We start from the raw sequence: 15,004 nt of genomic DNA, 5'->3' as shown, positions 1-15,004 counted from the left end.
TAGATATTTTGTTAGGTCCTTGGTGATTTTTAGCCGCCTGGACAACGCCTAAGCAACGATGAATAAAAGCGTTTTTTATAATTAATTTTTTTTTGCTTTATTATAGTTCAACTTTAAATATTATCGCTTGGTTATTATTTGTGAATTATGATTATTATTTTTGAATATTTTGGTTTAATTGTGTTTCCTACTGTTTTCATTGTATGGTTTAATACTTTAAGGACACTGTTTCATAGCTTTTGGTGGATGATATCACATGTAAACATTATATTTTTATTTGTTTGAGTTGTTTCAATAATATTATAGATGTTTGCATATTATAAATATTCATGTTTTATATATTAAATCATTTTATATTATTATTTTTAGATAGTATAATATATATATATATTTAATTGAATTTATATATAAAAAATTATTTATTAACAAATAAAAAATACAAATATGATTAATCACTTTAGGTTGCTCGTTGAAAGACACGTACTTGTCACCCTCAGACATCGGCTCAACTTTCTCACTTTCAACCTTGCTCGTCCCCTTCTCAACCTCATTCCCCTCCTTGGATTTGACTTTATTATGAGAGAGGCTAGCTAACTCATCCATGGAACCCATGCCAAAGTGACTCGATGTTTCACCCGTTCCATTGATGCACCTATTTACATTCAACTCCATAGTTGGACAATCTTCCAAAGTGGACTTCATATTCTTACTAGGCAAACTCTTCAAATGTGTAAGGATGTATCGGACTCTGCCTTGTCGTATGGTGTAGGTGTTGCTTCTTCCAGCATGTGAGGCATCACAATCAAATTGCCATGGCCTACCTAGTAGCACGTGACAAGCATCCATCTCCACAACATCACACATAGCTTCATCCCCCATAAGCTCCAATGGTGAAAGGAACCTTACACCGGTTAGTAACTTAAAGCTTTTCCACCTCATTGACCCAACCAATATGGTAAGGCCTAGGATATGGCTTAGGAACCAAACCAAATGTACTCAAGGCAGACCGACTAATGATATTCTCTTGGCTTCCTTCGTCGATTACCATCTCACACTACTTCGTAAGAACTAACCATCGAGTTCTAAATAATTGATGTCGTGGGCTATGTTCCTCTTTACTAGACATTAGCACCCTTATCACCAAATACACATTATGCTCATCGCCATCGTCATCACCTCCATAGGTCTCTTCGTCTTGGCTCCACTCAACACTTCCCGACTCATCTTCATCTTAGAACCAACCTCCTACACCATCATAAGTTTTTTGGTTTTGGTTCCAGTCAACATTTCTCAACTCATCTTTATGATGGAACCTACTGTTGAAACACCTTTCCACATGATTTTGATTTGACAAAATTATTTATGTGAATGATAAAAATATTCCAACACATTAAATTTAAATGCTTTGATTTATTCATACTAATGTGTTTGTTCAATGTTGAGTTATTTGATTAATAAGCCAACTAGCTAAATGGACCCAAGGCCCATAAAAGAGAGTCAAAGCCTCACGGACCAAGTAGACTCAAAACGCCGCCGTACTGAGTAAGACATAAGCCCAGCAACAAGAAGGATCGAGAAGCCTTCTACCAATAGCTTCAAGATGAAGTTGTTGAGTTGAACGACAAGAAGTACAAGTCAGCGGCAGAACAGAATAAACTTGGAGACAAAGTATTTCTACTTTGGGTAAAGCTCAGAAGGCGCAGGAAGCTGTCTGGAAGACTTTGCCATAAATATGGGAACATTCTGTTTCATCTGACGAAAAGCTGCTGAGTACTGGCGAAGACAGAAGATACAAGAATATGATTGGCCGAGGACGCTGAGCACGTACTGAGTGAAAGCGACAGGAAGCCGTTTTACTCCAACGGTTATTTCGAAATTCGAAATCACCGGTGCCTCAAGTGTCACTATAAATAGGCCACTCAAATGCTTCATTCGATGCAGATCTTCAATTAAGTCGAAACGCTGACCAAATTGATACTTGAAGTTCTGTGAGAAAAGCAAAGCAAATCTTACACCAATTCCAATCTTGTGTAAAAGTCTAGAGTGATTTTATTCATCTAAAGTGTCTTAGCAATTGTTGTTTAGGACAAACACTTATCATTTCTAGAAGTATAGAAAGGAGAAGCTGAGTACTCGGTTATAGTACTCAGCGGTAGTAATAGGAGTGAGTAGAGGAATAGAGGAAGGTACTCTTGTATACTCAGCTTCTGTTGTAAAAGGTTTCGTGCTCTACCTTTAAAGAGCTCAGTAGAGGATTTAAAAAGCTCAAAACGAGTTTCGGGGACTGGACGTAGGCGGAGAGGCCGAACTAGGATATGTCTGTTGAGTAACATATTTCTAACCCTTAACTCCTTTATACATTACTTGCTATAAAACTAACTAAGTAACGAACTCACGCTGAGTTAAGTGCATTGAGAAGCTGAGTTCAGGAATAGACTCAAGTGCTATCTCCTGACTCAAGAAAAGAAAGAGACTTAGTCACCAGTTGACTAAGCTTGTGTCTTAAACTACTCAGCACTGATGTGTAAACCTTTTCTTAAAGAAAAGAAGTCAGCCTTAACGAACAAAATTGTTGAATAGTTCTTATCCCCCCCCCTCTTGGAACTAATCTTGTCACGTTACACGGGACCAACAAGTGGTATCAGAGCTTAAAAGCTCACTGAGCAAGATATAACTATCTTGAGCTGATCCCCATAATGGCTGAGAACAGCAGTTGTTTCCTCCCAGGAAATCAGACAACTCAGATTCTTCCTGAGGGACTGCCCATTACTCGGCCTCCTCTGTTCTTCGGGTCTAACTACACCTTTTGGAAGAACAGAATGAAAAACTTCATTCAGGCAACAAATATGAGTGCATGGCTTTCTATAGTCCAAGGTCCATTTGTTCCTGTTGAAACTGTTGACGACCAAACGGTTGTTAAAGCCGAGACTAAGTGGACAGAAGATGACCTCAAGAAGCTACAAAATCATGCTTCGGTTATAAACATGCTTCACTGTGCGTTAGATGCTGCAGAGTACAACAAAATTTCAGGTTGTGAGTCAGCACAGGAAATCTGGAAGAAATTGGAGGTCACCTATAAAGGAACCAACAAAGTTAAGGAGTCCAAGGTGAACCAGCACATGAGGTTGTACGAACTGTTTGAAATGAATGATGATGAAGGAATCTCTGAAATGAACTCAAGATTCACAAACATAATCAACGATCTCAAAAGACTTGGCAAGATCTTTACTGAGGAAGAGCAAGTCAAGAAGATACTGAGGAGTCTTCCCAAAAGCTGGCAAGCCAAGAAAACTGCCGTTGAGGAAGCTCAAGACTTGACCACCTACAAGTATGATGAACTCATTGGATCTCTGCTGACCCATGAGATCTCAATGAAGAACCTTGAGGTGAAGGAGAAGTCTGAGGACAAGAAGCAAAAGTCTCTTGTCATAAAAGCTGACTCCACTGATGGGAGCTCAACAGATGATGAAGAAATGGCCATGTTCACTAGAAAAATGAAAAGGTTGTTCAGAAAGAATGATAAATATTCCAATAAGCCTTACAAGAAGTTTGACAAGTACAAAGCTGAGTCCAGCGACATCAAGTACAAGAAGGACAACTCAAAGCCCATCACATGCTTTGAATGTCATCAAACTGGCCATATCAAATCAAGTTGTCCTACCTTGAGGAAGGAAAAGAAGAATAGCAAGAAGGCAATGGTGGCAACCTGGAGTGACAATGATGAGTCATCATCATCAGAAGCTGATGCAACTGAGTCAGCAAAGATTTGCTTCATGGCTGATGAGCTTGCTGAGCCCTGTGTTTCTGAGCATGCTGACCCCTCCATTGCATCTGACGATGAGGCACACTCAACTGAGGTAATATCACTACCCCTGCTCAGAAATGAAATGATAAATGCCCTGAGTGACCTCTACACACTTATCAAAAAGTGTAACAAGAAGGTTAGAGCACTCAGCAGGCGATGTGACGAGATTGAGGAGGTCAAACTTAGTGACCTTCGATATCTTCTCCAAGACAACTCAACTTTGCATAGCAACGTAGAAACTATGCACAAGTTTGTCTCTGAGGTCCAATCAGATTCTAAGAAACTGAGAAAGGACATCACATCTATTCAGAATCAATTCAAGGTTCCGAATAAAAGAAATATTCCTCTGAACACTCAGTACCGAAGTACTAGTCAGCAGAGATGGAATCCTCAGCGGAATGTCCAGTGTGACTTATGTGGGAAGAAAGGACACACCACAAAGGTGTGCTGGCATGCTCAGCATTGGGGTGCTGACCAACTAGTGAGATATCCCCAACGGAAGGTCAGTTGTGACTTTTGTGGGAAAAATGGGCACACTATCCAAGTGTTTCGTCATAAGATTAAATATGATGTTTCACCTGCTGAACCTAACAAACAAGGACCCAAAAAGACTTGGGTACCTAAAGATAACTAGCTATATTGCAGGTAAGCCTGAGGTGTGCTGAGAAGTCAAAAATGTGGTACATTGACAGTGTATGCTCGAGGCATATGATCGGTGATGAAACTCAGTTCATCACACTTGTGCGTAAATGAGGTGGAAGCGTAAGTTTCGGAGACAACAAAAAGGGTAAGATAGTAGGGTCAGGAACCGTTGGTGGTAATCCTACTATTGAGTCAGTCTCCCTAGTCAGTGGACTTAAATATAACTTATTGAGTGTAGCTCAGCTATGCGACAACGGCAGAAAAGTTATATTTGATAACACTGGATGTAAAATACTCGAGGGAAAAACAAATGAATTAATTTTAACTGCCCCTCGTGTTGATAATGTCTTTATGCTGAATTTGGAAAAGAAATTTTCAAAAAATGTATGCTTAGTGTCAAAGGAAGAAAATTCCTGGCTATAGCACAGGAGACTTTGTCATGTAAGCATGGACCTCCTGGCCAAATTAGCAAGAAAGCAATTAGTTGAGGGATTGCCAGAACTTAAGTTCGAAAAGGATCAATTATGCAATGCTTGTCAGTATGGAAAACAAACTAAAAAATCTTTTCACAGTAAAAACATTGTCTCAACCAAACGTCCGCTCGAGTTTCTACACTTGGATCTCTTCGGACCAGTCCAGCCGCTGAGCTTGGGTGGTAGGAGATTTTCCTTGGTCATTGTAGATGACTTTTCTCGGTACACTTGGATCATCTTGCTGAGTAGCAAGGATGAAACCTTTGAGATGTTTTCAATATTAGTAAGAAAACTTGAAAATGATAAAGACCTAAAGTTAGCTCACATCCGAAGTGATAATGGTGGAGAATTAAAAAATCAACAGTTTGTTGAATTCTGTGAAGCCAACGGCATTGACCATAACTTTTCTGCTCCTAGAACGCCTCAACAGAATGGGGTAGTTGAGAGGAAAAACAGAACCTTGGTCGAAATAGTCAGGACAATGTTGAGTGAGAATAGGCTTCCAAAGTACTTTTGGGGAGAAGCTGTCAACACAGCTTGCTACATACTTAATAGGGCTCTAGTCAGACCCATACTAAAGAAGACTCCCTACGAACTTTGGAAAGGACGAAAACCCAACATTGGATACTTTCGTGCCTTCGGCTATAAATGTTTCATTCTAAATACTAAAGACAACCTTGCTAAGTTTGATTCAAAAGCTGATGAAGCTATCTTTTTAGGCTACTCGATAAACAGCAAAGCATATAGAGTTTTCAATAAACGAACTCAGGTCTTAGAAGAGTCCGTACATATTGGGTTCGATGAAACTAACCCTGCAGGAAAAGACAAGCATCTGACTGAGGATGATCCATACTCAGCACCTGCTGACCAAGAAACAGCCACTGAGTCACTACCTCAAGGGCTGACCAAAGGTAAAAGCGAAACCCAAATTGTCTTCACTGACCAATCTATACCTGTAGAGATTGCTGAAACACAACCAGCTCAAGACATCACTCTACCAAAGGAGATCAGAATACCAAGAGGACACTCAGAGAGTGCTATTCTTGATGCTGCTGAAAACACCCTGATGACCAGAAATCAACTCAGGAGATACCTCAGCAATGTAGCATTCGTCTCAGTTATGGAACTAAAGAACTTCTCTGAAGCTGAGCACGATGAGTTCTGGATGGGTGCAATGCAAGAAGAACTTGATCAGTTCAGAAGAAATGAAGTATGGGACTTAATGCCAAACCCAAGGAGCCAGAAGACCATAGGAACAAGATGGGTCTTCCGTAATAAGCTAGATGAACAAGGGAACGTAGTCAGGAACAAAGCAAGACTTGTAGCTCAGGGCTACAGTCAGCAAGAAGGTATTGACTACGGTGAGACCTTCACCCCAGTGGCAAGGCTAGAGGCTATACGAATTTTATATGCATACGCTAGTTACATGAACTTTAAGTTATTTCAAATGGATGTTAAGAGTGCATTCCTTAATGGAGTTATAAACGAGGAAGTCTATGTTAATCAGCCTCCAGGGTTTGAGGATCCCAAGTCCCCAAACCACGTTTATAAGCTCAAAAAGGCTCTGTATGGTCTCAAGCAAGCACCACGTGCTTGGTATGAGAGGCTGACTAGTTTCCTGCTGACTAGAAATTATGTCAGAGGTAAAGCCGATACAACCTTATTCATTAAGAGGAAGGGTAAAGATACCCTACTGGCTCAGATATATGTTGATGACATTATTTTTGGTGCCACTAATGAGTCCATGTGCAAGGAATTTAGTAAACAGATGCAGACTGAGTTTGAAATGTCAATGATGGGAGAACTCAACTTCTTCCTTGGACTTCAAATCAAACAAGGGAAAAATGGCATCTTTATCAGTCAAACCAAGTATGCTAAGGAGATATTGAAGAAGTATGAACTTGAGAACTGTAAGTCAATATCTACTCCAATGGGCACTGACACTATCCTCTGTGCTGACGAAAATGGTAAGTCAGTAGACAGCAAACTGTACCGAGGTATAATTGGCTCTCTACTCTGCTTAATTGCTAGTAGGCCCGACATTTAGTTCTCAGTATGTTATTGTGCTAGATATCAATCTAACCCTAAGGAATCTCATTACATAGCTGTAAAAAGAATCCTTAGATATTTGCAAGGCTCAGTAAATGCAGGTTTATGGTATCCCAATACTTATGATTTCACACTCATTGGATACACTGACGCTGACTACGGACGAGACAAGCTTGAACGAAAAAGCACCTCAGGAGGATGTCATTTCCTTGGGAGTTGTCTCGTGTCTTGGTTCAGTAAGAAGCAGTCGTCACTGGCCCTGTCAACCACTGAAGCTGAGTACATTGTTGGTGGAAGCTGTGTTGCTCAAGTCCTCTAGATTAAGCAACAACTGGAAGATTATGGTGTTCAAACTAAAACAATTGAAGTCAAATGTGACAACAAAAGTGCCATTCACCTATCAAAGAACCCAATCCAGCATAGTAGGATGAAGCATGTCAGCATAAGGCATCACTTCATCAGAGACCATGTACTCAAGGGAGAGATAAAGCTGACCTACGTCCCAACGGATGAGCAGCTTGCAGATATCTTCACCAAGTCCCTGGCTTGTGAGCAATTTAACATTCTTAGAGAAGCTATCGGTATGTTTAATCCTCTTCAATAAAATCTAAGTATGATTCATGCTGAGTGATTTATTACATGATGAGTATCTTTCACCATACATGGATTAAAACTGCTTTATATACTCAGAACTTGAACTGCTGAGCAACTACGTTGCTGAGTAAGGCAATTTGCACAATTAGGGTTTGCACGCGTAGTTACGTAGCCTCTAGGATGACGTAAGCGTCATCATTAGTAAAAGCATGCGTCGTTTCTCGCAATTAATGTCAGTAATAACTGACTTTCGATGGTTCAAATTCGCACCATTTCTTTCGACCTTTCAAGTCACCATCCATCGTCTATAAATAGTGAACGTTTTCTCACTATTCACTCTCTACGCTTGAAATTCGCACTCGAACCTTCTCTCTCTCTAAACTTCTGAACTTCAAATCTTCTCAAAGAAGTTCTCAAGAACACCATGTCTGATTCCTAGAATCTCTCTGATGACCAATATGAGGATAATCGCTCATACATCAATCCTGGCTCCCCACCTGAGCAACAGTATGTTGATACTCCAGAATATGAGGCTCATACTGGACATGGTCAGCATGAACAACCCATGGACGAGGTCAGCATTCTCGGTGTTGATCCTCACACTGAGCACTCAACTCCTTCTAAGAAAAAGAAGAAGGACAAGGGTAAGAAAACTGAGGAACCTGAGGAGAGAACCTTTCGATCCGTATACTCCGACGTTGAAGACTTAGACGTTGTAGCTTCACGATGGTTCTCAAAAAGCTTCGTAGAGACTGTGAAACCTTACAGTGACTGGATATCCAAGAACGAATGGACCAAACTATTCTCCTTAAACGGGCTGACCTACCCAAGGCTTGTAACTGAGTTCTACTCCAATCTGCTGGTTGCCACGGACGATATTGATTTTATGGTCACTTACATCAACAAGAAGCAAATCATCATCAATCGTTCATATCTAGCCATCCTTCTAAACTTGAAGGACGAGGGAGCTGAGCTGAGAAGAACAAATGACTACAAGAAGGTTAAGTACACCGCTACTTTTTGTAAACCTGAAGGGCATGTAGGGGAAGTCTCTTGCACTTCGCTTACTCAGCATCAAAGGCACGCCCACTACCTACTGACCAACTACATCTATCCAAAGGTCAATGCCACATCCTCTGCCTCCAACTTCGAGCAATGCTTCTTATGTCATATGCTTAACTACAAACCCCTGAACATGTCTGTGTTCTTGATCGGGGCTATGCAACGAAGTACTGGAGCACTTCGAATGGGCTCACTCATTACCGAAATTCTTAGGGATCACAAAATCAGCTTTAAGAATGAAGAAAGCATATTAGGTACGGAAATCACCATTGAAGATCTCACTAAACTTGCACACAGTCTTCCCTTTAAATCAAAGAAAGGAAAGGATGCGGTGATTGATGCTGAAGAGGAAGCTGAGCCGACCGGTAAAGGAAAGAAGAGAAAGGCAGAACCCACACTCCAAACTGTCAAATGCCTAAAAGTTGTTATGGCTAACTCATCTCCCGCTGAGTCAATCAAAAAGAAACCTCAACCTACCAAAGCTGCCCAAAAACGACCTGCCATTGTTCAAGAAACTGAAGATGAATAAGAGAAAACTGAGTCACCCCTAAAGAGGAAGAGGGTTTCTGGAGTTACACCATTGGATGCAATTCCTCTAGATGTATCCGTTCCAAAGGATTCCTTCTTTCTGCGAACTCAGGAATCTGCTGAAAGAACTCAACCTTCAAACAATCAACAAAAACAATCTGTCTCCGCTGAGCAGATGAAGAATCCAGCTACTGAGCCACGAGAAGAGTCAACTGTTGACACCACTACTAATGACGCTGAGCAAGTCCATCTTGTGTCACCAAGCACCACTGACCAACTCCTTTCTTCAAACCTTTCTAAAGATGGCAGTGACAAACGATATAAGAAGAGGGCACACAAACCTCCAGTGTTTGATATACTGGATGACTCACCTCTCCATGAACCTATCGTAAATTTAACTGACTTGGACTTCAACTTTTTCTCTAAGCCTATTATCAAGCCCTCACCAGTCAAGGAAAAACAAGCCTCTGTTTCTAAGAGTCAGGAACATGCAGAAGCTAAAGCTCCTCAAGGTCAAAAGTCTACCGACACCGCTGCTACCAGCTCATCAAAGCAAGTGATCGATGAACCCGCTGTTCAAGAGAATGAACATACACTAGAGAAATCTCCTGCTCAGGACAATCTCGAGCTGACTCCTCCTCAAGTCAATGTTCAGCTCCCGACTGACACTGAGCAGGTAGACAATGCTACGGCACCACTTAACTCTCTTCTAGAATAGTCAGACAATGTATCAATTCCTGCAGCGGATCACACCACTCAGTCTGCAACTCAAGTTGCTCAAACCTCACCTGATCCAAAGGACAACCCTAATTTTAGTGTGCATTCAGATGAACAACCACCTGCCGCCAACCAAAACTCAGTTCCTGAAACTTCTCAAACTGATCCTCTATAGTTCTTGACTTCTTCCCAGTCTGGGAAACGAATCTTACAAGCTGCCCAAGAACTCATCGCAGAAATACAAAGCACTCATGGAACTGATACTGAGCGCAGTTCAGCGGAGCCTACACAACTGAGCACCATCACTCAACTCCTCACTGAACTAAAAGGCCTCAAGGAGCTCTTATGTGTGCTGACTGAAATGGTAGCTCAGCAGCCAAAGCAAGAGTTCGCTACCAAAATGGCAAACCTTCACTTGCACATGGTGCAACATATGGACACAATTGAAGGGAAACTCAACGCCTTAACTGCCGCCAACTCTGATGTGGCTAAGTCAGCTCAACTTACTCAAGTCTTAACTGAGTTGACCACAACTCGAGAATTAGTTGCCTCTTCCTCTCAATGCACAATCGAGCAAATTGCTGAATCCCTTCGCATGCTAAATTTATCAAGAGAAGAGATGCAAACTGAACAGGCCAAGACATTTGAGATTTTTCAACTTGCCAATGCCACTTATGACCATGTCACACATCAATCTAACCAGTGACACCATTATGACGATGGCCTGCTCAAAATGTACCACCAGTCTTAGGCCATGATGACCGACACCATGAGCTGGATGGGCAAGTCCCTTCAATTTATACTTAGCATCATCAGTTCTCATATGGACATTCCGGCGTCCAACATGGCTGGTGGGATCAAGGTCTTTGATGGGCTCAAGCACAGTACGGCTCAAATCCAGCAGTATTCCACCCTACTGACTCATGCTGTTGAACAAAGGAAGTTTTATGCAGCTGTCCCTCAGCCCGTTGATGCTGGCAAAAAGGGGGAGAAAGATAAACATCCAGCTGGAACTCAACAAAAGAAACAACATCCTGGTTCCACTTCTTCAGTTGTCCCTCCTAGCACTTAACCACAGCCTCCTAGCACTCAACCCCAGCAACAACCTAAGACCAAGTCTAACCAAGTGTCTGTCAACATTAGGCGATAGATATTTGTAACCTTGTGTACTTGCTTATGTTATGTTGCGTGCTAAATACTAACGTATCTTTATTAAATTATCTGTGTTATCTTATTATCACTTTATGCCTATCTGCTGTGTTGCTGTGTTGATCTAAAATCATGACATGTCTCTTATTTGAATTGAACAAAGTAACTAAAGATTGACAACATTGAATTAATCATGTACTTGGCCACTGAGTAAAACTACTCAGCCTCAATTAACTCACTCAGCTAACTCCAATATTTGAACTTAATCTTCCGCTTAACTTTATATCGAAACTGAGTGAAATAAGCCTGGTCCAAGAACTGACCTAACTCTGAACACTGACTTTAGACTTACTTGATTAAACCTTAAAATGTTTAAAGTAAAACTAAGTCAGCGGCTCAACCCTTACGGGGGAGAATCTTAAGAAGTTAAGAATAGGTCAATCATCATGGGGGAGCTCAACACTGAGTTCCTTATTGAATATTTTTGCCAACATCAAAATGGGGGAGTTTGTTGAAACAACTTTCCACATGATTTTGATTTGACAAAATTATTTATGTGAATGATAAAAATATTCCAACACATTAAATTTAAATGCTTTGATTTATTCATACTAATGTGTTTGTTCAATGTTGAGTTATTTGATTAATAAGCCAACTAGCTAAATGGACCCAAGGCCCATAAAAGAGAGTCAAAGCCTCACGGACCAAGTAGACTCAAAACGCCGCCGTACTGAGTAAGACATAAGCCCAACAACAAGAAGGATCGAGAAGCCTTCTACCAATAGCTTCAAGATGAAGCTGTTGAGTTGAACGATAAGAAGTACAAGTCAACGGCAGAACAGAATAAACTTGGAGACAAAGTATTTCTACTTTGGGTAAAGCTCAGAAGGCGCAGGAAGCTGTTTGAAAGACTTTGCCATAAATATGGGAACATTCTGTTTCATCTGACGAAAAGCTGCTGAGTACTGGAGAAGACAGAAGATACAAGAATATGATTGGCCGAGGACGCTGAGCAGGTACTGAGTGAAAGCGACAGGAAGCCGTTTTACTCCAACGGTTATTTTAAAATTCGAAATCACCGGTGCCTCAAGTGTCACTATAAATAGGCCACTCAAATGCTTCATTCGATGCAAATCTTCAATTAAGTCGAAACGCTGACCAAATTGATACTTGAAGTTCTGTGAGAAAAGCAAAGCAAATCTTACACCAATTCCAATCTTGTGTAAAAGTCTAGAGTGATTTTATTCATCTAAAGTGTCTTAGCAATTGTTGTTTAGGACAAACACTTATCATTTCTAGAAGTATAGAAAGGAGAAGCTGAGTACTCAGTTATAGTACTCAGCGGTAGTAATAGGAGTGATAGAGGAATAGAGGAAGGTACTCTTGTATACTCAGTTTCTGTTGTAAAAGGTTTCGTGCTCTAACTTTAAAGAGCTCAATAGAGGATTCAAAAAGCTCGGAACGAGTTCCGGGGACTGGACGTAGGCGGAGAGGCCGAACCAGGATATGTCTGCTGAGTAACATATTTCTAACCCTTAACTCCTTTATACATTGCTTGCTATAAAACTGACTAAGTAACGAACTCACGCTGAGTTAAGTGCATTGAGAAGCTGAGTTCAAGAATAGACTCAAGTGCTATCTCCTGACTCAAGAAAAGAAACAGACTTAGTCACCAGTTGACTAAGCTTGTGTCTTAAACTACTCAGCACTGCTGTGTAAACATTTTCTTAAAGAAAAGAAGTCAGCCTTAACGGACAAAAATTTTGAATAGTTCATATCCCCCCTTGGAACTAATCTTGTCACGTTACACGGGACCAACACCTACCTCCATCATACTCATAAATATTTTCATTGTGGTCTCGTTCAACATCCTCCAATTCATCATCACAATGGAATCTACCTTCATTATCTTCATAAGGATCCCTGTGTCTATTCCACTCCACGTACCGACGCTCACCCTTATCATGATAAACTCCCTCTTTGTCTCCTTCATAAGCAGCCCCATACCGGTTCCACTCAATTCTTCGACATTCATCCTCCTCATAGTAAACTCTACCATCTTCATCATAATCAAACTCATTTGCACGATGGTAAAATTCACCATCCTCACATATTTTATCTTCGGAAACATTCTCTCTCTCGTGAACCTCATCCTCGAATTCGCCTTCGTAATAATCACGTTCCTTATTTCTTTCTAGCTCATTCTCGGATTGGTTCTCCTCTTCCTCAATCTCCTCCAACTCCTCTTCTTCATGATCGTATTCAACTTCATGTTCCTCTTTGTCCATGATCCATCTTTTCCCGTGACCACTTGTTTCTTCCCACTTCTCCCTATAGTTCAAGCCGACTAATTCACATGCCAAGTTGCCCGAATCAAAAGACATATTACAACCTAATATGGTTGAACCACCAACGTCTCTCCCATCACCATAGCCATCAATATCTCTATATAAACTAATTTCATCATGCTCTTCAAAGAGATTAACAAGACCAAACTCATTATCCCCCTCTTCAAGACAAATGCCATTAATTTCCTTAAGAATACATATGTAGCTAGGCCTAAGGGGCATTTCATCAAACACTTGGGGAGTACCCTTCTCAACATGGGTTTCCTCAAAGTTTTCACATACTAATTCTCATTCCTCCTCATTCACACATGCATTTAACTTCTCATCAATAATTTCATTATCAATAACTCCATAATGAGAACTTAAATCACTAACAACATCACACACAACCAAATCCTCACTACCAATAGATTTATCCATAAGTTCCACATCAAGAGTTGTAAATTTTGGATTTACCTCTTCCCTATATAATGGAGGATAGGTTTTGGATGAATCTTTAGGAGGCAACATGGAGGTTTTTTTCTCCTTTTTTCGTTGGACTTGACATTGTCGTCTTCGGCCACATAGGGTTCCTCTTTCGAGTCTTTAATGAATGGAAAAAACATTTCACTCTCCTTAATATCTTGTCATTCTCTCTTATTTTCGAAACAAATAAAAAAATGAGACAAATACAATTCTCTACCAATTTTCTTTCTTGTCCCTGCATTTTTTCTTTGTGTTCATCTGTTTGCTCTGTGTTCGTGGTCCCAATGCTAATTATCTACACATGGCTAGAGTTTAAATACACATTTGATGTATCGTAGGAGACTATTGCCAATTATGGAAAAATATGTCTTCAAGATACTGATGTCATCATGTCTCATATTTCTTTCATTTTGGTTCATCTAAAGGTTTAAGGTGCTATCATCCGATAAGATCCTCCTTCTTCCATCCATCCAGTTCATTGTTTCTTCTTCATCTTTCTTTCTCTACTCCATTGCCTTTTTTCTTTGCTTCTTGTCTTCTTTTGTTTGTTCATCTTTTTCTCTTCTTAAACATCTTTTCTGTTTAAATAACTTCTAGCTCTCAGTCCCTCCAATTGGAGCGTTTGTCGTCTTCTCTTTTGAGAAGTTTTTAACTTAATTATATTTTCTGCGATACTTACCTTATGAGATAGAGTTTCAACATGATCTTCAATGGAAAAAAGGAAGGGATTAATGGAGGCCTATTCCCGATTATGTTTAAAAGACGAGGAACAATGGGTGATTTTGGGAGAAGAACATGTTGTTAATCCTACGAATCAAGGTTTCTACTTTGATGTTGGTCGGTTTCTAAAATCCAAATCTGTACACCTTGAAAGTATGAAGAATATGCTAGCATCAATATGGAAGCTTATGAAGGGAGTCACCATCACTGAATCAGACTTGGAAGGGAGATTTCTTTTCCAGTTTTTTCATAAGCGAGATGTACTACGAGTGCTGAATGACGGTCATTAGACATTCAATCAAAACATGCTGATAGTGAGACGACTGGATGTAATGGAGCAAGAAACCCAAGTTGAATTGCATAACTTAATCATATGGGTTCAGATATCTGATCTTCCAGTTGACTTTCAAACAGAGGCTACGTGTAAAATTCTAGGCAACCAAATAGGCCAT

The sequence above is a fragment of the Euphorbia lathyris genome, chromosome 1 (assembly GCF_963576675.1).
Source record: "Euphorbia lathyris chromosome 1, ddEupLath1.1, whole genome shotgun sequence".
Classification (NCBI taxonomy): Eukaryota; Viridiplantae; Streptophyta; class Magnoliopsida; order Malpighiales; family Euphorbiaceae; genus Euphorbia; species Euphorbia lathyris.
This window is presented reverse-complemented; position numbering follows the sequence as displayed.